A 14,270-nucleotide genomic window follows, 5' to 3' on the forward strand; every position below is an offset into this window, starting at 1 on the left:
GCAAGGATGGAGAAGGCAAAATGCAGCAACTCCCTATAGACCCCGTAAGTCTACTCTTTTCAAAGAACAGCCAAGTTTAAGCTGGACTGCCTCAGCAAGGGAAATGTAGGGCATTCTGGATGTTCTTCCCTTTCCTGATGTCAAAATAAATAATCCTCTTTTCGGAAATGATGGCAAGGATCTGCTTGGCTATAGCTCAGATAGCTCTCTAACTGTGGTGACAGTTGACCTTGCTCTGGCAAGGCTACTGAGAAAGGAGCAGAAAGCAAGTTTGCTTTTACAAAAAACTTCTGGTTCAGAACTTAAGCACAAGGCAATGTAGAACACAGGGAAACTTGGATATTGGGAAATAACATCTGGGAAGCCAGAGCTGAAGAGATTATACTTCAAATGCACTTGGTTGAAATACATTTGGACTCTACAACTAGCAAACTAACTTTATTCATAAACTGAGGGGTGAGGGGAAATCAAGCAAATAGCAGTCTCCTTCATCTCATTGCGCCTAGTCTTTCCAGCGGCCTTGCAAGGAAGTTGTAAGTGAAATAAAATAACACAGAAAACTGCACAATAATATATGCACAAGGAAGCATGAGAGGAAAATACCTGCATGCAAAACTAAGTTGTAGAAATAATTTTAAAAATTAAAGAAACTGATGTTCTCTGGATGAATAATTTGCCTGTTTTCTCCACCCTCCCCACTCTTCGTTAAAGTTGCGTTCTTCAACTACACCAAGCAAAAGCTATATTACAACCACTCACCAGCACTCCTTGTTTATAGAACAAAAGTGAATTCAGAGTGAAACTTTGATAAACTGCAGTAACCAAAACTAAAATACTTGGGACGAATCCTTGCAAATGACACTAAGTCCTGTGATTTCATCCACTGCAGGTGCTCTCTTTCAGGCTGCTACCGAGTGCTCTTAACTGTTATGCTGTGTTAATGCCTGCTGTGCTCAGTAGGTGGACTGGGTGCCTGGGTGTGTTGAATAATTCTGCTTTCCAGGGGTATATTGCTATATGAATGCTGTAGTCATAGGTTTTGGTGTTAGCTCTTGATGCTTTTGTAGATCTGTGCAAATGGCATTTTACTTCTCTTGAAGACTTGCTCATGCATTGTCCTGTCTGCTAACAGAGCAAGTCTCTTGCTGAAAGGGCATAGTTGAGCCACCTTCACTTACACTAAGAGTAAAAGGTCCAGAGGATGTGGTAAAGCAAATCATACACAGGCAACACTTGCTAGAGTTTATGCACAAAGCTTAGCAAGGCAGGAAGCTGACATCGTGGGTTCAAGGGCTTCCCTCCCACACCCACCTGCAAGGAGGTGGACACTCTGAGACAGTGGCTGAACTGAAGTAGTATCTGTTGCCAAAGGTGCCATTATGCTTTAACTAGAAAAGCTGTGGTGGGTTGAGCTTTTCTGCTCTGCACAAGGGAATTTTTTTCCTGTGGTTGCTTTAAAAGCAAAACCAAAAAGTGGTAACCCACAGATGGGGGGATTGAAAACAGTATGGCTTTAAGACAGTTGGCTCTGGGATGTTAGGAAATCTTAACTGAACTTAGAGTGTGGTCACATCCCTTGTAAGAAGTTGCATAACTTAACATGCATGAAGTCAAAGCAAGTCTTCCATGCCTGGAAAGTGTCTAGCTTGGAGTCCTTGAGCTAGCTATGTATTTATTGTTCTTAAACTGTCATGCTGGAGAGGAAGAGTTGTTCTGAGCAATCTGCATTCATAGGGTTGATAGGCACAAGGAGACTTCTACAGTTTAGGACTCGTATATATTCTAGTCCTTCTAGAATAGGTTATATTTTCTCTACTTTGTGATTTTTTTTTTTTTCTTAACTTTCTTTACCCCTCCTTCCTTACTCAGCAGGCATCTTGAAACAGATAACGACTAAGGGCTACACATTTTCTTCCTTCAGGCTTATTCGGCACCTCCATGAAGATGCTGTCCTAGTACCAGCAATTTATTTTATTGTGTTACAGATGACTTTAGCAACTAGCATAGGGGGGTGGACTGGTAGAAAAGTCTGGTGGTTGGAATCTGAGTTTAGAAAAAAGAAAATACAGAGACAATAGGCAGCTGAGAGAACAACCAAATCTGGAATTAACTACAGCCATAAAATAGATTCCTTTTAGTGATGCTGAAGGTGGCTGTAGTTTTATTTGTTCAGTACTCTATGTGAGCAGGAAGGAAAAGGAAAACTTAGAGAAGAATACCCAAACAAAACCAAAAACCCCGTCATCAAAACCAACCTCTCCTTTCTCCCCCCCCAGCAATAAACCCAGTTAAAAACCTAAGCCAGTGTGAGTTCTGGTATGCCTCGCTATCTACCATAGGTGCTATGGGTGCCTCAGGCCAGGGCTGAGCAGCCGAGGGTGCCCACGCAGCCAGGTGCCATGCTGATCTGAGCTCCTCTCCCAGGCCAGGAGCAGCAGAGTCCTGTGAGTGTGGTGGGGACCTGCATTAGTAACTCCCCATCAACACAGGGAATTCGTGCCTGGGCAGCACTGCACGGAGGCAGGGGCACTTCTCCAGACTCAGCGCAGGCACCTTTGCACCACGTCTTGCCACGCGGTTAAGATGTGCCTGAAGGTGCTGAGGTGCTGTCTTAAAGTCATACGGGCAGATGTGAACTGAAATCAATGACTGGAAGTCTCTGAGGCTCAGGCTGCTTTGAAAAATCTGACTGTAGATACATCTGCAATGTATATACATCCCCACATACCTCTGAAAATTGTCAGTGTTCAATGAGATATTTAACTGAGTACATATTTGCATTCAGTATGTGTGTGTATGTATATTTAAGGGACTATGGCATAGAAGTATCTCCTTGTTCAGAGGCTTTTTTCCTCTCCTCCTTTCTCTCACCTGTTGAATCAAAGCTCTGTCCATTGGCATGTGCCTGCCGTGTCCTGTTGCCTGGACTGGACTGCCACCTTCTGTGTATGTTTAGGAATGTTCAGCTTCCACAGGGGTGGTTGGCTCTATAGGTGCCTCGTCCTGAGTGGGAGGGAAGGCTGTAATACAGTTCAGAAAAGGAATGTAACTGGTGGTGTAAGAGACAGAAACTAGCTCAACTTTTTCAAAGGATTCTTAAATACTAATCATAAAAGCATAGAATGGGTTGGAAGGGACCTTTTAAAGATCTAGTCCAACCCCCTTGCCATGGGCAGGGACATCTTCAACTAGATCAGGTTGCTTAAATCCCTGTCTGACCTGACCTTGAACACTTCCAATGATGGGGCATTCACAGCTTCTCTGGGCAACCCGTTCCAGTGTCTCACCGCCCTCATCATAAAGAATATCTTTATGTCCAGTCTGAATCTACCCTCTTTCAGTTTAAAGCCATTGCTCCTTGTCCTGTTGCTACAGGCCCTGGTAAAAAGTCTGTCCCCATCATTCTTACAAGGCCCCCTTTAAGTACTGAAAGGCTGCAATAAGGTCTCCTCAGAGCCTTCTCTTCTCCAGGCTGAACAACCCCAACTCTCTCAGCCTGTCCTCACAGGAGAGGTGCTCCAGCCCACTGACCATTTTTGTGGACCTCCTCTGAACCTGCTCCAACAGGTCCATGTCTGTCTTGTGCTAGCAGTAAGCTGTAGATGCCATCTACAATGATAAGGTGGGAAAAAGCCAACAAGCCCCCTAAAGAGTTGACTGCACTCTGTGTGTGGTTGTTTTTTCTTTTTTTAATAATATATAGTTTTATTTTCTTTTGAAGAGTAAAATGTTTCCCCAGGCTCCCCCCCCCCCCCCCCAAATGGCTTCTCTGGCAGACAAAATGTCAAGAAGTGGTGACTTTCACCAAAAGATCTCCCTTGAATGTAGTATATATCAATGCAGTCTTGTTTTAGGACTTTCATAACTGGAGACAGCATATTGGAAACTTTTTTGTAGTACTCATCATGGTAAATATTTCAGTGGCCTGGTCTGCATTACAGGAAGAGGGCTTGGAGATGAAAATTTCCTACCACCTCCTCTCCCTTTCTAGAAATAACCAATTAATTTCTCTAGAAGGAAAAATCTGTGGTGATCTCTGCCTTTACATTGCTTACCTTTGTATTATCAAGTTAAACTCAAAACAATAGCAAGATTTTTGATTTCATGAGAACTGAAATCTATAGCCGTGTGGTTTCACTGCTCACTCAGGATTAAGTTTTAGTAAACTGGTGAAATAGTTCTGTCAATTTAGTCTTCAAAAAGGCAAAATCATCTGGTATGAGCTGGCTCTTGAGGAGCCTGAATTCCAAGTTTTCACAGAGGTGCGAGAAATTGGGCTTTGTGACATCAGTTGCTTTGTACTTTTCTCAGGTGATTCTCTTCTACCCTCCTCTCTCCCTGCATTACCTTGGTGGGTACAGTTGCTTCTGAAGAAGGGACAAGCCATCAAGAATAAAAATAGATTTTTAAAATGGAAAAGTTTTTTTAAAGGCCCTGCTCTATGGACTGGTATGTACCTCTGTGGTTGTGGGTTTTTTTTTTTAATTCATCTTATAAAAACCTTTCACCAAAACTCAAAGGCAACAAGTTCATCTGAAACTTACTTGTCCAAAACCTGCTTGTCCAACAGTATCTTGTTACCTTCTTTTTCAAAGTCCACAAACACTTGTCATGGTGACTCACGACTTGGGCAAATCCTCTGATGCGGTTGCTTGCCCTCTTTCTTGTCTTTTCACTCTTGCACTTGATTTCTTCCCTAGCTGCAAACAGAGACCTTGGGGTTTGTGCAGCACTGACTTTGTGTGTGCACTGCTCAGTACAATGGGACTTCTTACCTTCCTCCTACAGGGGTTTTTAGCTGCTGTTACACACTGTCAGTTTGTAAACAGTGACCATTCAGAACATGAAAAGTTACCCAGGGTTTCATTTCTGGTGTGACTGTATGCTGAATGTCTTGTCTGAGCCTTTTCTCTTACTCAGCTGACATTTTGAGGCAGTAAGTGTGATTATTTATTTTCAGCCTAGTGTTCATTCTCTGAACTTCACTAAACTGAAACTCCCCATTCAGTCACTTCTGCCAGTGTGTCAGTTTAATGACTAAAGAAAAGCAAAACAATGTAAGAACAGAAATAAATGCAAAACTGTACTCGGTGAGTAAATTAGTTGGAGATGCCTTTTGGGGTGTCAGGTGAAAGCTGCATTTTGTTTTATTGGTAGCCTTAGCCTCGCTTCTCATTTTGCAGTCTAAGTGCACCCCAGCTGGCAGTCAGCAAAGGGGAGTGGAATTACAGACCTGAAAAGTTCTAACTGGGAAACCCCTCAAACTGTATTTTTCCTTTCCAGCAAGCTGCCACTTATGACAAAGAAAAAAACCCACAAACTAAACAACCAAACCCGGATTGTTTCTTTTTCATTTTTTCCCATGTTCACATCATCTGAAGCAATTGTAAAAGACCTTAGCTAAAAAGGCATAGCCCAGATACTGCAGTTTTAGCACTTTCTAGTACGAGATAGAAAACTTGATCTCTTACTTACCTATGTGGAATCTCTCAGTATCCTGTCTGAATGTGCTGAGATTCAAATGTGCTGCTGCAAGGAGCCTCTGCCCTGAATGAGGAAGTGCTGAAGCGGGGCAGGATGTGGAGCAATGACTCAGATATCAAGGGCTGTGTTTCTTGGTCAGCTGAGGAATAGAAAGAATTATTGATGACGCTCACTATAGTGTGCTCAGCTGACATAAGGACTTACTAGCTACCGCTTTACCAATGGTAAAAACTCAGGAGCGTTCAATATTTCACTCTTCATCTTTTCCCAAACTTTAGCTGCTTATGATAATGCAACATCCTGGTATTGCCGTCCTTTCTAGGAGGACTAACTGCTTTTTGTCCAATAAAACATATGTCCCTGTCAAGAAGCATTTCTTTGCATGAATGTGCGACATGAAGATGTTCAGAATAAGGGTTTTGGTAATGCTTCTGAAACAACTCTTGCCTCTTAGCTCAAGCAGGTACTTGAGACTTTGGTTCTTTCCATTAGGAAAAGAAAATTAGTTTTAAAAAAATAAATATGTCTCTTCTTACAATTAGTTTTAACTGACGTTCATGTATTTAGTGTCCTATACACCTGAACACAGAGGCTACCACTTGCAGTTTCTAAGCATACCTTTCCAAACTCTACATTGTCAAAAAAGCTCTGTCTCTCTTATTTGCTCTGCAATCAAGCACTGTTGTTTCACTGGCTCTCTGCTTTTGATGTGCAGGTACTGAGCAATGTTTACCCCTTATGTTTTCAGCCAGCTGTGGTAGAAGCCTTTCTCTTTCTCCTTGAGAGAGCAATTGCTTGCATCTTGCTGAGCTGTTGACTTGTGTGGGTGCCTGGCATGTTCTGCTATGTCATTTCATAAAGGAATTTAAGTTTTCTTTCTATGGGCATTTGCTAGCACGGTCATTGCTTCATTGGAGTTTTGTTATGCGTAGTTGCATAATTGCATGACTCGGCACTCATACATCAGAAATGGAAAAATATATCAGGTGGATTCTGTTCAACTCTCATCTTTAAACTACCAGTTTCTGGGTAGTCTCTCTTGCATTGAATTGAATCCTTCTGACATCTCCCGTTGTTTATTTTCAGAAGTGTGTGTGTGTATACACCTATAATGCACTGTTAGTGTTGAACTTTTCATTATATAAACATGCCATAAAAGACATACCAATTGGTATTCCAAACACTGTTCTTATTCATCTCAACTCCTCCTCTGCTTGGGTTAAGCAGAGAGGTAGCTACTTCATCATGCTGGATGAATTTAAATATTGGTATGTAACACTTGTATACAAAAAAAATTGCTTAAACTTTAAGTCTGAATTTTTTAGTATTAAGCCAGAAGTTAAATAATTGAAGAAACTCTAGGAAATCATGTCTCATTATGCTAGAAAACAAACAAAACTCCCATACTCTATTTAATGGTTTGAGAAGTAACACTTGATAAATGTCAGCTTCATGGTAAGTATTTCAGCAACACACAGTTTCTCACTCAAATGATGCTGTAATGGAATTGCTCATTCTCTCCTGTGACAGTGATGATCCTGAGTATTTCCTGAGGCACTTCACTTTTGGAAAGCTTTGAATGCCTGATGCAACTCACATTGGATAAGTGGTAAGACAGCGCAGAGGAAAATACTTCTGATTTTGTAGAAGTTATTCTCTGTCTGGCACTGAAGCACAAAAGTGGAAGGTTTCCAAGACTAAAATTCGTGATGAAGTACCAAAACCATCTACGGCCGCACTAGTGTAATGAGAAAGATGTATTAGTGGTTTTTTTTTTTTCCCCTGTGCTCTTCTGAAAGCTCATTTCTTGATAGGATACTACTCTAAGAGCTCCTCTTGCATCAAAGCGGAAGTATTGTCCAAGTTAACACAACTGTTGGAATCTGACTCACAGATGCTATGTCCAACTCCAAGTAAAAGAAAATCACTCTGTAACCAAGAATTTGAAAGTGTATCCTTAATGCTTCATATGCTAATTCCTTCTGTATGTGGTTGGAACAGGTCTCTAAGGTATTCTGTAGCCCAGACTAAATTTAAACCATCAGCTGAGGTAATTCCTCAGTGTGTCCAGTAATTTGAATAGCCTTTTTCAGTACGTACCCTTTAAAGTCCTATGTCACTAAATACTGTGCATATTTCTTGCATTTGATCTTTGAAGCGCACTGGCATGGTGATTGAAGTACCATCTAGCAAAAAAAAGACAACAGAAAGGCTGCTGTACTCCAGCTTTGTGCCTAGGTATCCTCTGTGTCTTCCCTTCCATCCTTTTCTCACCTTATTGCTGTCCTCCCATCTTGCAGGAGGAGCTAGTGGATCTGGATTACTAATGCATTCTTCCAAAACTGCTCAGTGTACAAAAATACAGGAGTCAGATGTGTCTTCTAATGGTCTGAAGTAAAGGTTGTGTGTCTGGAGGGCATGGCCATACAGCTATTACTCAACTTGATTTTTGGTGATAAAGACAAAGAAATCATGCTGATCTGTGATGACTGCTCACCAGAATAAACCACACCAATATGTATGGGGTGCGTGGTTGTTTTTTTGGTTTGGGGTTGTCTTTTGGCTTTTTTCAAGCTCGCTAATTGCTCATGTGACAGAAGTGAGGTACTGTGACTGCTTAGTGTTCCACTGCACTACACTGAGTGTAGTTAAATATGAAATAAAATGAGGACTTGGCAGCCGTGCAATACTGGCTTATAATTGTTTATCTTGACAGATAAAAGACCGAATGATTTTTTTTTTCTACTCTTCCTGTTTTTCCAACATAGTCCTGTTAAACTTAGCATTGGTTGAGTCACCTGAAGGAGATTGCTGCTGGTATGGCTATACAATTTGTTCGTGTTCTCTCAAAATCCAGCCATAACTTTCCCAGAATCATAGAATGGTTGAGATTGGAAGGGACCTCTGGAGGTCATCTGGTCCAACCCCCCTGCTCAAGCAGGGCTATCTGCTTGATCTTCAGACAGAGCCTTCCGTGTTTGTTTGTCCCCATTGCCTCTGGTTCTGTCACTGGACACTACTGAAGAGAGCCTGGCTCTGTCCTGTTTGCAGTGTCCCTTGAGGTATTTATGTACATTGATGAGATCGCACCTGAGCTTTCTCTTCTCCAGGCTGAACAGTTCCAGCTCTCTCAGCCTTTCCTCACAGAAGAAATACTCTAGTCTCTTCATCATCTTTGTGGCCCTTCATTGCACTCTCTCAAGTAGATTCATATCTCTCTTGTACTGGGGAGCCCAGAACTGGATCCAGCACTCCAGGTTGGGCCTCACCAGTGCTGAGGAGAGGGGAAGGATCACCTCCCTCCACCTGCTGGCAATACTTTGCTTAATGCAGCCCAGGATGCCATTAGTCGTCTTTGCCACCAGGGCACATTGCTGTCTCATGTTCAACTTGTTACCCACCGGCACACCCCCAGGGTCCTTTCTGCAAAGCTGCTTTCAAGCTGGGTGATCCCCAGCATGTACTGGTACATGGGGTTGTTCCTCCCTGTGTGCAGGACTTTGCACTTCTCCTTGTTGAACTTCATGAGGTTCCTGGCAGACCATTTTTCCATCTGGTCAAGGGTCCCTCTGGATGGCAGCGTGACCCTCTGGTGTATCAGCCGCACCTCCAGACATGCCCCTGGTCCCTGGGACCTGGGATTCTAGAAGGCCTGTCTTGCTAGTAAAGACTGAGGCAAAGGCGGCACTCAGTATCTCAGCCTTTTCCATGTCCTGTGTAACCAGGTCCCCTGTTTCCTTCAGCAGTGGGCCCACATTTTCCTTAGCCTTCCCTTTCTTTTGTCTCCTATGTATGTATAGAAGCCTTTCTTGTTGTCTTTGACATCCCTGACTGGATCCAATTCCAGGTGGACTTTGGCTTTCTTAACCATGTTTCTGCATGCTTGGACAGTGTCTCTCTATTCCTTCCAGGTTACTCACCCTTGCTTCCACCCTCTGTATGCTTCCTTTTTGTGTTTTGAGTTTTGCTGGGAGCTCCTTGTTCATCCATGCAGGCCTCTTGGTGTTTTTTTTCTTTCTTCCTACTCATTGGGATGGACTGAACACAGACCACAATTATGTTGAGACAAGCTACCAAGCTGACATCAAATCCTTAGGCTTATTCACGTACTAAAGACCACTGCCTAATGCCTTGTTGGTTTTCAGTCCCTGGGGCCACTCACTTCAGTGTTTGGAAGTGTTCAAATGATTAGTAGCTTTTTCATGCTGCTTTTAGGTTGTTTAAATGTGCTTTCTTTTCCTCTTCTCTCCCCGCGCACCCCCCCCCAATTTGCTGTATCCTGCATGTTTGCTGAAAGGCTTCCAACAGAAGCAAAATACAATCTCCTTTTCCGCAGAACACAGCAATCCACTTTAGACAACTTCCTAGCTTTGTCACAAAACACAGTTGCCTACACATCTGCTAATTCAAACACTGTGAATCGAATGCTTTCCAAAGTCAAAGCCAGACTGTTTTCACCACATATAGGTGAGCGGATGGAAGAAGGGAGTGTTTATATAGCTTATTCTCCAGTATCTGGAATATAAATTTGGATTCAGCTAAGTACTGCTGTAGACTGGACAAGAGACCTGTGTAATTTCCTTTGGTGCTATGTTAGCATGTTGTAACCTTGCGATGTTCCTTTTTAGTTGTATTTCTCCCTCCGCTTGTGTTTATAGTCAGAATGGCTTCTGATGCTGCTGGCAGAGTACTCCAAAAAAGTGAGCCACGCATTTTTTTTGACTGTTATGCATCACTAATCGTTAATACTGATGACCTTACTTGGTGTCATCAATAAATGTGAGTTTTTCTCTTCTCCCCACTCCCCTTTTGTTATCAGATGAACCAAATAATACAAACAGCCTTAATCAGGCTCACTTCAGAAGGAAAGTGCAAACTCCACTTCATTTGTCATTCTGAGCAGAAGACAGCAAGTTTTCTTGTGGGTAAGGCAGTATAGACCAGCAGTAGCTGTAGCTTGCCATGCTAGTCTTCTCTACTTCATTTTGCTAAACCTTATTCCTTCGTCAGTCCAGGTGGAAACAAAAAGACTGTTTACACCAGACTGGCGAGAACTTGAGATCTGTGTACTTTAATTGCCATATTGGATTTGGCTGTAGACTGAGGTTTTCCAGTCTGTGAGAAGCATTCCTGGTTGTGACTGGTTTCACTTGTTTCTGCTCATTTGAGGTAACACAGTCCGTTCATGTTACGTGGCTAGGACTCTTACCCCAGAATGAAGGCAGACACAGGGATATGAAGAAATAATGAGTGCTCATGTTGGCTTTCAAACCATTTGAGCAACTGCTGAGATCCTTTAATGGTGCAACTAGAGTAGTAAAAATTGAAGAAGTATGTTCATTTGCAAATGAAGAGGCAACAGTCAGCAGTGTTGCTGTCCAAGATGAGAAATGTTCTTTTAAGTCCTGGCAATAGGAGATACTTGGCAGGAAATACGAATACATGGCTGAGGCCTAATGACCTAAATGTGCATGCAGAAACAGGAACAAGAATTCAGCTTGACTGTGAGAGAGGAATGAGAGCAAAGCTGATCTCTTGCTACTTTTGTCAGTCTGATTCCTTAAACAACAAAGCTTCCAGGCTGATGGATGAGCTGCTTGTTCCTCTCTGAAGTAATTTTTCCCTTTTTTCAGAATACCCTGTAGTGGGTGGCTGCCCAAGCGCTCAGGATCTCAGACACTGAGTAGGGAGGATTCATGCTTTTTCTGCAAACACGTTCGTGATTGTATTTGCCATGAGGCTTCTGGGCTTTCCTAGGGAATAGCAGCAAGCATTGGGAGGCATTGAAAGCATAAGTTGCTCCATGCATCTCTGCTTTCCTCCCAGCACAAGCGAGACATAGAATGGAATAGTTCAGTTGGAAGGGACCTACAAGGACCATCTAGTCCAACTGCCTGACCACTTCAGGGCTGACCAAAAGTCAAAGCATGTTATTAGGGGCATTGTCCGAGTGCCTCTTAAACACTGACAGGCTTGGGGCATTGAGTACCTATCTAGGAAGCCTGTTCCAGTGTTTGACCACCCTCTTGGTAAAGAAATGTTTCCTAATGTCCAGTCTGAAACTCCTCTAGACTCATAGAATATCTCAAGTTGGAAGGGACCCATAAGGATCATCGAGTCCAACTCCCTGCTCTTCACAGGGCTACCTAAAACTAAACCATATGACTAAGAGTGTTGCCCAGATGCTTCTTGAACTCTGACAGGCTTGGTGCTGTACCCACTTCCCTGGGGAGCCTATTCCCTAATGCAGCTTTGAACCATTCCCATGCATCCTATCACTGGATACCAGGGAGAAGAGCTCAGCACCTCCATCTCCACTTCCCCTCCTCAGGAAGCTGTAGAGAGCCATGAGGTCATCCCTCAGCCTCCTGTTCTCCAAACGAGACAAAATGACATGGGTCGGCCTGCCTGGTTAGCTGAGCAGGGGAGGGACTGAGTAAGCTGGGCAAGGACACCTGCTCTTGCTGCAGCAAGAGGTTGGTGCTTGGCAGATCCTTGTGGTAAGCAAACTGTCATCGTGCACTTGACTCACCCCCCTGCCCCCGTATATTGATCTTCTGAGCTTTCCTGGTGCTGCCTTCCCCCCACCTTTGCAGCCCTCTGAACAATTCAGTGAAAAAGCTTTTTGTTGCGTTTCATCTCTCTGCGCTCATTTTGTGCCATTTCATCTCTGGCACACCTCAAAGCAATGAAATGGTTGCACCCAAGAATGCAACCCTCCATGAGTGACACTCCTCCTATAGGCCTCATTTTTGGGTATATAAAATGCATGAGTTCAGTTTGCCACTCTCTGCCGTGGCAGAGAAGTTGCCTGGGCATTCCTACAGTTCAGGCTTTAGGCTGCTTTCCAGGAAGACTGTTGGCTCTGCTTTCTTCTAAATCTGTTTTCTGCCCTGCCCCATGATCTAAGTCTGCATGACAACCTTAAGACCTGTCTGCCATCTGTGTCTTGCACAACTCCTGACAGCCACCGTGGCTAGAGTGTCCCCAAGCTTTGTTTCCCTTGTGCAAAGCAGGGCTAAATTAATCATAATGCTTTTCTTAAGGCACACAAATCTTTTTTTCTTTGATTGGTTCATTCCCTCTCTAAAGGAGAGATACTTTCCAGGGTTGACTGAACTGTTAGCATGTGTCGAGACAAAATGTCCTGGTCTAGCTCCTTACCCAGTGCAGCTCCTGCTCTTGCAGTGGCTGTGGCGGGAGCACTCCCCTCCTCTGCAGGGTGCTCCAGTCCCAGGGCAAAAGGAACTCCCATTTCTGATCTTGATGAAATTTGAGCTTTGCTGAATATAGTACTGCATTTCCAGCCGCTCTTGCTGGTTTTTTGCAGAGGGCTTTTTGTTTCTGGAAGGTTATACTCTGTGAATACTAGCAGCAATTAAAGTGCCCATTTTGCAGATGCTATCTGCAGTCCTTTATCCCTGACCTATCAGAAATTGGTCTAATAGCGGGAAAATTGTTTAGTTTGGCAACAGCTGCTATGCTGTGAGTGTCCAAAGGCCCTTATAGCCCAATACCTCTCTGAGCGTGTGACTACAAGAGCAGGGTGAGCACAGACTTCATGACTGGGGAAGCATATAGTGGCATGTCTCCAGCTCTCTCTGGCCTTCACCTAGAAACAAAGTATTGATTTTTAGCTAAGTCTCGTGAGAGGAAGCACAATTTTTCCTAGTGTGAAAGTTCAGGCAGACTCTAATAACTGCCTGTGTAATTAAGTTGCCGGTGTTCTGCCAACCTGCAGGGAGCAGCATCTCAAGAGGGCGAAACAAGTATGTGCTGTCTTGGCAGTAAACAGTGACACTAGCTTTGACAAGGGGCGGGGGGGAGATAAGATACCAATCTTTCCTCCCGGAAAAGTAAATAGTCTGAATGAAAGCAGTGACGTTGGGATTGTGTTTGCATTCAATCTGTGGCAGTCCTGCCACTCAAACAAGGTCAGGCATTCGTTGCAGGATCTGCATGCTTTCTTACTCATCTCCTGGCAAAATCAGCCCTGCATTTGGCATGCTGTTCCATTGCGCTTTATCCCTGTTCAAATATGCTTTGGTATGCTGCTCCATTGCACTCACTTCTGTGCAGTTACACTGCTTGCATGGAGTTTCCAGCCAGCAGAGATATGTTATACCATTATGTATCTCCAGGCTGAGTGCTCTATCCTATCCCAGCATCTGGGTGTGCAGTGATTAAGACTATAGCATGCTTTGTAAAACATGTGGTGAGTGCTGTATAAGAGCGCCGGGCTGTAAATCCAGACCTTCACAGGATGGGCTTAGGGTCCAGTTCCAGCTTCAAAGCAAACTTCCTACCTGGCTTCTGCCTAGGTGCAGAAGTTCAGTGGTTTCCTCCTAGCTGTCTGGAACAGCATTGCCTAGAGACTAAAACAAAACAAAACTCCTTTCCTCCCCTGCCCTCCAACCCCATCCCAAAGGCTTCTGGAAAGTATGCAGGTGGGGGCACACCTCTGTGCCTGGGATCCCACATGGCTGCGGGTTGCTCAAGCCTGAGCACCTGTGGCCTAGGGACATTAAAACCAATTTTAATGCAAAAACTGGTTCTTACCAGCAGCAGTAATTGACTCGTAGAATACCTACTACTGTGTCTCAAGACCTGAAGGACTACCGATGCAGTAAATGCAGCCACAGAAATTGGCAGATGACAAATTTTTCTTTTGCCAAGTTTTCTGTTTCTGAGGAATTGTTTGTTTGACTTTGTTTGTTTAGAAATAATTTTCCATCCAGATATGTTGTGACGCAATAGGAATTGCTCAAAAGTGAAGCTAAGACACA

General features: G+C 43.6%; 1 protein-coding gene across 4 annotated transcripts in view; it reads right to left on the minus strand.

Moving 5' to 3' along the window:
• The window catches only part of LOC140644619 (ICOS ligand-like), a 36,995-nt gene extending 31,393 nt beyond the window's left edge, over positions 1-5,602 (minus strand). For 2 of the 4 annotated variants that reach the window (XR_012039813.1, XM_072847642.1), the window contains exons 1-2: positions 5,476-5,602; positions 2,872-3,020 (exon numbers count right to left, since the gene is read on the minus strand). The gene's annotated coding sequence lies outside the window, so the exon portion shown is untranslated. Of the gene's footprint in view, positions 1-2,871; positions 3,021-4,544; positions 4,715-5,475 lie in introns of all 4 variants that reach the window. The other 2 variants (XM_072847650.1, XM_072847657.1) reach the window with 2 other exon arrangements.
• Positions 5,603-14,270: the final 8,668 nt, after the last annotated feature.

Source organism: Ciconia boyciana, chromosome 1 (assembly GCF_034638445.1).
Source record: "Ciconia boyciana chromosome 1, ASM3463844v1, whole genome shotgun sequence".
Lineage (NCBI taxonomy): Eukaryota > Metazoa > Chordata > Aves > Ciconiiformes > Ciconiidae > Ciconia > Ciconia boyciana.